This window comes from Cibotium barometz, chromosome 43 (assembly GCF_041138505.1).
Source record: "Cibotium barometz isolate CiBa-2024 chromosome 43, ASM4113850v1, whole genome shotgun sequence".
NCBI lineage: Eukaryota > Viridiplantae > Streptophyta > Polypodiopsida > Cyatheales > Cibotiaceae > Cibotium > Cibotium barometz.
This window is the reverse complement of record NC_141088.1, coordinates 42,332,398-42,342,165: the sequence shown is the minus strand read 5'-3', so window position 1 is coordinate 42,342,165 and position 9,768 is coordinate 42,332,398.

The following is a 9,768-nucleotide window of genomic DNA, read 5'->3' as shown; positions in this document are numbered from 1 at the left end:
TTTAATAGTCCATTTGAGGTAGTTATTAATGAGATATCGAGCTCATCTAGTGAGGTGGTGGACACTGATGACCCGCCTGGCATGGTTGGTGAGATCATGGGTGATATGCGGCCAGTGGGATGAAAGGCTATGTGATAGCCATTCTAGAGACTGGCATAGTTACAGCGCCAGCTCATTTAGTTGGGTTCACACTGTAGAGTACCCTAGCATGTATTTGGTTGAGTACCTTTTCATATAGTGTGTACTCTTATCTTTGTATATGGTGTGTTGAGTGTTGTGAAGAAGAAGAAGAAGATTTTCAGCCTCTCACCGTGTGTGTTCTCTTTTAGGGTTTTGTGAGTGTGTGTGTGCTTGTAAGAGCTCAAGCTCTCTTCCCCCTGTATCTTTTCATGGTATCAGAGCCTGGTTCATGCTAAGGGCTGAGCTGCAAGCAAGAGAAGCACAGGAAGCGGTACGAGGGTAAGAGCTTCGATACTCTTCCCTATTTGTGTTGGCGACTACACCCTTGTCGAGAGCTCTATGGGAGGCACCGGCAAACGATCTCTGATTGAGGAACTTTCTTCGCGGGAGAGAAAAGCTATAGGGAAACTATATTGTCCTATCGGATGACATGTTTGGTGCCAAAAAAGCGTTTCGGGCGCATTAGGACCTCCGTTTTTCAGAAAGCAGGCGATTTCGAGCACTGCGGGTAAGTCATTGATTCTATGCAGAACTCTGTTTTAAGAACTGCAGGAAGACAGATTGGTTGTGCAGACATTGTGTGTGCTGCAAGGAGCTCAACAGTTGCCATTGGGTGTATGTATGCACATTGAGGTCACTGGTTTGTGACATTTGAGTACAACAGTTTGTGCATGATATTCCAGAGTGTTGTTTTTGGTAAATTTGTGTGTCTAGCAAGATGTCAAATGATGGCATAAACCAGATTGTTGCTAAGAAGCTTGATAAGAACAACTTCCATGCTTGGAGGTTCAGGTTGACAAATTTCCTGATGGGAAAGGGTTACTGGGACTACATAGAAGGTGAGCATGAAGAGGCACCGGAGATACTGGAGATCAATCGGACTGCTGCAGATGTAAAAGAGTTCAAGGATTGGAACTAAGGATCCAAAAAAGTTATGTATTGGCTCTCTATCAGTATACAAGACACCATGATTGGGCACATACAGGGGCACATACAGGATGTTAAGTCTCCCAAGGAGGTGTGGGACACCTTGGTAAAACTCTATGAAATGAATACCAAGGCACGAAAGATACAGTTAAAGAATAAACTTCATACTATGGAGAAAAAGAGTATGTCTGTGAATGACTATACATTGAAGATCAAGGGTATTGTGGAATCCCTTGCATCTATTGGCATTCAGTAGATGATGATGATAAGGTGGAAGTCTGTCTACGTGGTCTCGGGCCACAATACAAGGCATTCAAGACGTCTATTCAAACTCTGGAAAGCATTCCCAATTTCACAGATTTGGTGTCTATGTTGATTATATAAGAGAAGAGCTTAGGTGAAGAGACCAACAGTACAAGGCATTCAAGACATCTATTCAAACTCTGGAAAGCATTCCCAATTTCACAGATTTGGTGTCTATGTTGATTATATAAGAGAAGAGCTTAGGTGAAGAGACCAACAGTCTTCACAAAACAAAAACAGTTCAAAGCAACAGGCCTTCTACACAAGTTCAAGAAGAGGATGAGGTAGAGGAGGCCGTGGATGCGGCCAAGGAGGTGGCCGAACAGGTAATCAGAACTATGGCCAGTAGCAGCAACAACAATAGTCCCAGAATTCACAACAACAACAACACACAGATGGAAGAGGTCAATTCAAAGGCAGGGGGAGTCAAAGAGGTCGTGGTAATTGGCAAAGGCAGTATAATGATACACGTGGATGCTTTTATTGTGGTAAGCCTAGACATGTGCAGGCAGATTGTTATAAGAAGCAGGCTGACATGCAAAATGGAAAATTGCAACAAAACTACTATGCATCCTCGAGCAAAAACAATGAGGATAATGAAAGGTTGTTTATTATGCAGCATGTCGTTAATGCCATGTCTGAAAATGTTGAAGCAGCGTGTCGTTAATGCCATGTCTGAAAATGTTGAAGCAGTACATAAAGATGATGTATGGTACATTGATTCAGGTGCTTCGAACCATATGACAAGTCATGGGGTGGGGAGTGGTTCAAGGAGATGAAAAACCTTGAAAGACCAGGTTTTGTGGAAACAAGGGATGCCACTGCTCATCCAATTGCCCATGTTGGAGATGTGCCATTGTCTATGCAGGATGACAAAGTGAAGTACCTTGTAGATGTACTTCATGTTTCGAACATAACAAATAATCTGGTTTCAGTTGGCCAGATGATTGAGCAGGGTTTGTAGGTTCGGTTTAATCCTGATGGTTGTTATGTTGAAGACTTTAAAGACAAGTGCAGGTTGGTTTTGCAAAAGGCAACAGAGTGGGCAGAATGTTTACATTGAATGTAAGCATGCCTGAAGTGAGTGCTGCGATGTTTGCAAATGGTTCAAGAATTGTTGCACAGACATTTGGCATAAAATAATTGGACATGTGAATGTGCAGAGAACGAAGGCTATGCAGACTAAAGGAATTGTGACAGGGCTGCCAAAGTTTAAAGTTGAAGGTATGCATAAAATATGTGAAGCATGCCAATTTGGAAAGCAAACAATTCATGTATTTCCACGTGATAGAAATGTGAGCAGAAATGCACTAGATGTTGTGCATTCAGATGTATGGGGTCCTACGAAGACCATGTCTATGGGAGGCTGTAGGTATTATGTGACATTTATTGATGACCACACAAGGAAAGTGTGGGTATACTTCATGAAGGAGAAGGGTGAGGTATTCACTCATTTTCAGAATTTCAGAGTTATGGTTGAAAAGCAAACATGGAAATATGTAAAGTGCCTAAGGTCAGATGGAGGGGGAGAGTACTTCTGCAATGAGTTCTTTGAATTTTTGAAGAAGAATGGTATTCGCAGATAGTTTACATGCAGATATATTCCACAGCAAAATGGAGTTGCTGCGTGGAAAAACAGGCACATTGCTGAGATTGCGCGAGCATTGATGGGAGAGAAGAATATGCCACATAGCTATTGGGGGCTGCTGAGGCTGTTTCTACAGCAGTTTACATCATGAACAGGACTTGTAAGATTCCTCCCTCAGCCCCTCAAGATGTCTAGTTTCTCTCCCTGTAATCAATCCCCTTTTCAGATTAATAACAGATCTTGTTTCTATCTGTTTTGGCCTAGAGAGAGAAAATATTCTAGAGAGAGATAATTCAGTTTCTAGATATCTTTGGATGGAAAAATATCCCTTCTTATTAAAATGATTTTCCCTGAAACAGAAATTCAAAAAGAACTTTCCAGTGTGCAATTGGAATAAATTGAAAATAGGTAAAAAGGACCTTAGCCTGAGGGTCTTAGCCCGAGGGTCCAGATTTTTTAAAAATTTTGGATTAAGGTTTCTATGGACCAATAAGATTAATCCAAATGTAGGGAGGAGATAAATTGAAGAATAAAAGAAAAATCCCCTAAAAATGAGTAAATACTCACATAAGATGAAGAGTTAACTAAGGACAAGGTTTATTAGTTAAAAAAGAAGAGATATTTAGAGGAAATGATGCATTTTTGACACCTCAGTGTGGGGAATTCCCCTCATGAAGGAGGTACCTATTTCACATGTGTGAATGAGTTTTAAACTCACAAATAATGAGATATTTTTATCTCTCCTCTCTCCTGTTTCAACTAGATCCAAAAAAGTAAGCTAAACTGACCTAAAAATAGTCAAAAAGTGACCAAACTCATCATCTGGAAAATTCTAGAATCAGTTTGCTTGGTTAGAGGCTCACTTTTTCCTATAAATAGAAACCTCCCCCTTTGAAAAAGGCTAATAGTGTTTATGCACTGCTACTCTACTCCTCCCCAGAGTCAAATACATTGAATTCACTTGATAATTCAATTGTTTTCGACTAAATTCTCTCCAAAAGAACTGGACGCCGAGTACAGAGGTGCTGCTATGGCAGCATGTGAGGTAGGTTGGTGGAGAAAGCTACTTGCAGATTTGGGTCTATCAGTGTGGATAGACAAGTTGTCATTTATTATGACAGGAGACATTGATCTTGTTTATGTCAGCACACAGGATCAAGTCGCTGACATCTGTCACCAAAGCATTGGGTATAGAGAAGCTTCGCAGATTCAAAGCTTCGCTTGGTGTACATGAGATGGAGTTGAGCTCGAGGGGGAGTGTTGAGATATCGAGCTCATCTAGTGAGGCGGTAGACACTGATGACCCGCCTGGGGAATAGGCCCCACACTTACACCACTGGCATGGTTGGTGAGATCATGGGTGATATGCGGCCAGTGGGATGACAGGCTGTGTGACAGCCATTCTAGAGACTGGCATAGTTATAGTGCCAGCTCATTTAGTTGGGTTCACACTATAGAGAACCCTAGTATGTATTTGGTTGAGTACCTTTTCATATAGTGTGTACTCTTATCTTTGTATATAGTGTGTTGAGTGTTGTGAAGAAGAAGAAGAAGATTTTCAGCCTCTCACCATGTGTGTGTGTGTGTGTGTGCTTGCAAGAGCTCAAGCTCTCTTCCCCCCTGCATCTTTTCAGTTATTACCAATACCAGTGGTTCTTCCATTGTTGGGGTTGTCTTGATGCAAGAGGGCCACTCGATCACATATGAGTTGTGAAATATTCATCCTTATAAAAAGAATTGTTCCACACATGATCTTCAACTTTTGGTTGTGGTGCATGCATTGGAAAAATGGAGACATTACCTATAAGGTCAAAGGTTTGAGCTTGTGACTATTCACAAGAGCTTGAAGTGGATCTTCACCCAGCCAGAGCGCAACATCAGACAAAGGAGATGGGTTGAGCCACTTCAAGAATATGATTTTAAGTTTAGCATAGTAAAGAAAATGTGATAGCATGCCCTTAGCCATCAAGCTTCTATTATGGCTATCTCTATGCCCTCAAATCCTTGTTTGATCAAGTTAAATAATTACTGGATCAAGATCCCTTCGTCAAGCCCATCCTCCAAGTTTTAGCCTAGTAAATATAATAGACATGATCCAAGGACATAAGGGTACTTTCTTATGGATGCTTGTATTATAATAAAAGGTTGTGTATACCTAGCAATGAAGCTCTTAGAAGGGGATTCCTTATTGAGGCACATGATTCCTCCCCATCTAGGTTATTCAAAATACTACACTTCAATCAAGGAAATTTTATCATGGACTCAAGAAGGATGTATTGAACTATGTGAAACAATGTCTCCCTTGCTAGCGAATCAAGCTGAGCAGGTCAGCAGACTTCCATGTAAGCTCCACCCCTTGGACATTCCCTATATCACAGTGGATTTTATCTCACATCGGACTCTGTTCATGGGTGATTCATTCCCATATGAAGTGGGAATGCATCATCGTGTGCATTTTATTAGTGGACTCCCCTCTGTTTAGGGTGGATATTGTCCCATTATGGTAGTGCATTTTATTAGTGGACTTGCCTCTGCTTAGGGTGGATATTATCCCATTATGGTAGTGGTTAACAAGATCACCAAGGTTGCTCATATTTTACATGTTAAGAAGACATTCAAATATTGCCCACGTGTTTGTTAACATAATAGTAAAACTTCATGGTATACCTCATCAAATAGTTAGCGATAGAGATATAAAGTTTTCATCTAGATTATGGACCACCTTGTTTGAGATAGTAGGCACTCATTTAGATCTGAGTATTGCCTACCATCTTGAGACAAATGGTCAAATAAAGAGTGTGAACCTCATTGGTGGTTCAACTTCTTGCATTTAGTGGAATTTACCTACAATATGCCTTTCATCAGTGTAGTCTTGCTATGTCCCAGGATTTATATTGAGAACTCGGTTTAACCCATACTTTCATGAAAAAAATAGGAAAATGTATGCTCACATGACATCTTTGATTCACTCCTATCATCGTCAAGACTTAAAGGCTACTCAAGAATGTCAGAAACGTTATGCAAACATAAGATGATCTACAAGGGAATTCAAAGAAGGAGACATGGACTTCCTTCAAGTCAAACCAAAGAGAACCTTGTTGTCTTTGGGTAAGTTTCATAATCTCTCCTATGTATTATGGACTTATGTGGTTACTAGATGTATAGATGACCATGCATATGATTTACTTTACCCCCTATATCTTTGAATTCACATTGTATTTTATGTAAGTCTTCTCAAGAGGTATGCAGCAGATCCATCGCCTATTCTTGATGTGATGAGTAGACCCATTGCCTATTCTTGATGATGAACATGTAGTGATAGGTGAATTCAAAGTAGACCTAGAGAGCATACCTTGGGAGAAGCCTCTCTACAACTGCCTTGTTCGAGAAATCTTAGTTTGGTAGAAGTACGTTCCCTTAGAAGATGACACATGGGAAAGACGAGATGAGTTTTGTCAACCATATCCTCGCTTTTCGAGCTGAGGAAAGCTTCTTTCTATTAGTGGGGGAGTATGTAAGTTACCTCTCTACTATTCTGCTTCCACCTCACCCCCAAACTCACTTTTTCCTACCTCTTTTACTTGACCTTCTCCATGTGGAAAAATAACAAGAAAATTAGTAGCTCTCATTTTTCTTCTGTGTAGGCATAACTATGACCATTCCCCTCTCTCTCTCTCTCTCTCTCTCTCTCTCTCTCTCTCTCTCTCTCTCTCTCTCTCTCTCTCTCTCTCTCTCTCTCTCTCTCTCTACTTATTAGACCCCTACCCTTGTATCTATGGCAATGGAATCAAACTAAGGGTAGATCGACTCACTTGGGACCTCATATCATAATATCCTAATGCTTGGCTAATTTGTTAACTCCTCTCACTCTTACTAGAATAATCCTTATGCAAGAAAGGTGAATGATTCCTCTAGGTGTTGTCCCTTCATAATCCTTACAAGCAAGTTATATCGAGTGACTCCTTAAGGCTCAACAAGATGTCATGACTCCTCAATTATGAACGACACAATTCTTCTATTCTTGTTTATGATTACTAAACTAAACCCCTCGTCTAGGTCTTTCTTGTTCTAAAGACACAAGTTTGTTTTGTTTTGGAAAGTACTCACAACTTGGGTTAGCCTTTATAATACCCTACTTTGCATGTTTTTACCAAATGAAAAGCCTAGCCAAACTCTAATGTGATTGGACTCCAAAGAGGCATCAAAGGGCATTCATTATGTATAACAAACAAATGGGGTTGCCATCAGAGGTAGAAAATTGTGTACTTTGCCACCTGACCACCCACTTTCTAGTGTTTAGTCCTTTTTCTACTTAAACTAGATCTATAGGCTTAGCCTAGCCCCATCCCCAATACCATGGGTCTAGCCCTCTGGCCTCCACTAGACCTATGGAGCCGGTGTGAACTCATGCACACATTATTAAAAAATTTCATTTTACTCACACACACCACTTAAGCTAAGTTCAAACACGCATAATCCTTTCATAAAAGAAAAACATACAATAATTTGAAAGACAATCCTTTCATAAAAGAAAACCATGCAACACTTTCTATGCATGCATATATCCTATATCACATATCATTAGTAACACATATGTGTCACATCATCGTCATAAATCTCCTCCCTCCACTCGTGATCCTTAGACCAGGATGGCGTGTACCAACAATGAGCCCAAACACTCTTGGACCACCGTGAGACCAGAGGAGCCCTATCTTAACACAAGTGCTAAATAATCATAAGAGTTGCTTCTATTGGTCATCTCCTATCCCAAAAGCATAAACACTATACACACTGGTGTCGTGAGACACATATGTCTAGTACCAGCATTTATACTTAGCCACCAGGTGCTACCGTACCCGTTTCACTTCAGAGTCATCACACTAATCATTTCAAGAGCACACCCATGTTTGATTGAGAGGGGTCAAGGTCTTGTGTGACCATCTTTATGTGACGCACCCCATGGACAATATCCACACAATAATCCATAAATCTATGTGGTACTTTCACAAGCTTCCCGAAACAAACACATATACATCACATAAATATAGTATCCAAACAATAAAACAAGATTTTAAACAATATACACCATATTCATATTTGAAGAACTGTAATCATTGCAAGGTTAACGAGACTTCACAACCCTCTAGTCAAAACTCTACCAACCAAGTAGAACTCCTCTAGCCCACAACATATGTTGATGAGGTCTTCTTAAGATTTTTCCCTTCCTTAGGATCACTGTAAGAGGATACAACGTGAGATGTATATAAGAGAACACTCACAAGAAGTAGGATCTTTCATAGCACAAAATTCTAAAACTCAAATTACACAATAACAAAGATAGAGAAGAATATTGTATTAGTGAAGTGATATAATGGATGGCAAAGCCCCACACCCATGTGCTCCTATGAAACAAGCTTCAGTGTGGCTGATTTAGAATTTCTAAGATGGAGGTTGTATGCTAGTAGAATCTAGAGAGTAAACTCACAACAATGATGACTGATGAACTATGTGGAAAAGGGACTGGCCATGTATCTTTATAGGCATGTATATGTGGGGCATCCATGACATTAAAGAGAATGCATGGGAGAGGGATATCTCAAGTTCCTTGTAAACACATATACACACAAGAGAGTAAGACACAACAGACAAATGGTGGTTGGATTTTCTTCTATCTTCTTCTCTTCTCTATAACCATTAATATACGGGAAAAGGACTCTCCTACTATAACACATAATGGTAAATCCTTAGTGTGAACCCGACTATATGAGCTATCACTATAACTATGCCATACTCTAGTAATCCAAATATGGTTATCACATAGTTTGTCATCTACTGCAACTGCCTGCTCAAACTCCGTGCGGTCCAAAGGATCACGCACCAATTGAGTGGTTGAGGGGGTATCCACCTCCTTGTGCTCCTATGGGGGTTGGGGTAGTATCTCACCTTCCTCTAGGGGGTGGGCGAAGGGAGGTTCGCGATCGGGGAGATGTGGTGGTGGAGAGCGGTGCCAAGGGAGGCACCGAGGGAAGGAGTTGGACGCTCTAATGGAGAGGGAAGGAGTTGGACGTTCTAATGGAGAGGGAAGGAGTTGGACATTCTAATGGAGAGGGAAGATCTTTTGGGGGTACGGGCAGGCCCAATCCCAAATGGAGGGATGAAGGGGGTGATGGTGATGTGAGTGAGGGAGGGAGGTGGAGAGGGAACATGAGGTGGTGTTGTAGAAGGTGAGGGGAAAAGGGATAAGTTGGTGGTTGAAGAGATGGAAAGAGGGAAACTCATGCCTGAGAGGATTTTAGTGTGGAGGGTGGGGGGTTCCAAGGAGTGTTGGTGGGCATCGGTGTGGGGTGGGTTAGGTGGATATTGACAAACTAGGGCCGGATTGGGAGTGGGGATGTGGTGGTGGGGATGGAGGGTGATGAGGAGGAGAGTGGGAGCCTGCTAGTAGCTCATTGGTGTTGTCCCCGCTATCATCATTGTTGTCATCCTCCTCGGGGATCGTGAGGGTCACGATCCCCGACCGTTTGGAGAAGAAGAAGTGTTTGGCCACCCATGCCTCTTTGATGGAGATGTCATATGGAAAGGCAATGTGGGAGTCATCAAACTGCATGATGCCGGTGGTGGCAGCAGCGATGGTAGAGGACTAGAAGACCATAGGGGGTGTAAGGTGGGAGGCATTAGGATATTTTGGAGGTCATTCATAGGGCCTTGTAGGAAAATGGTCGATTCTTATTTTCTCTCTCTAGAAAAAATATTGAAATATTAAAATAAAG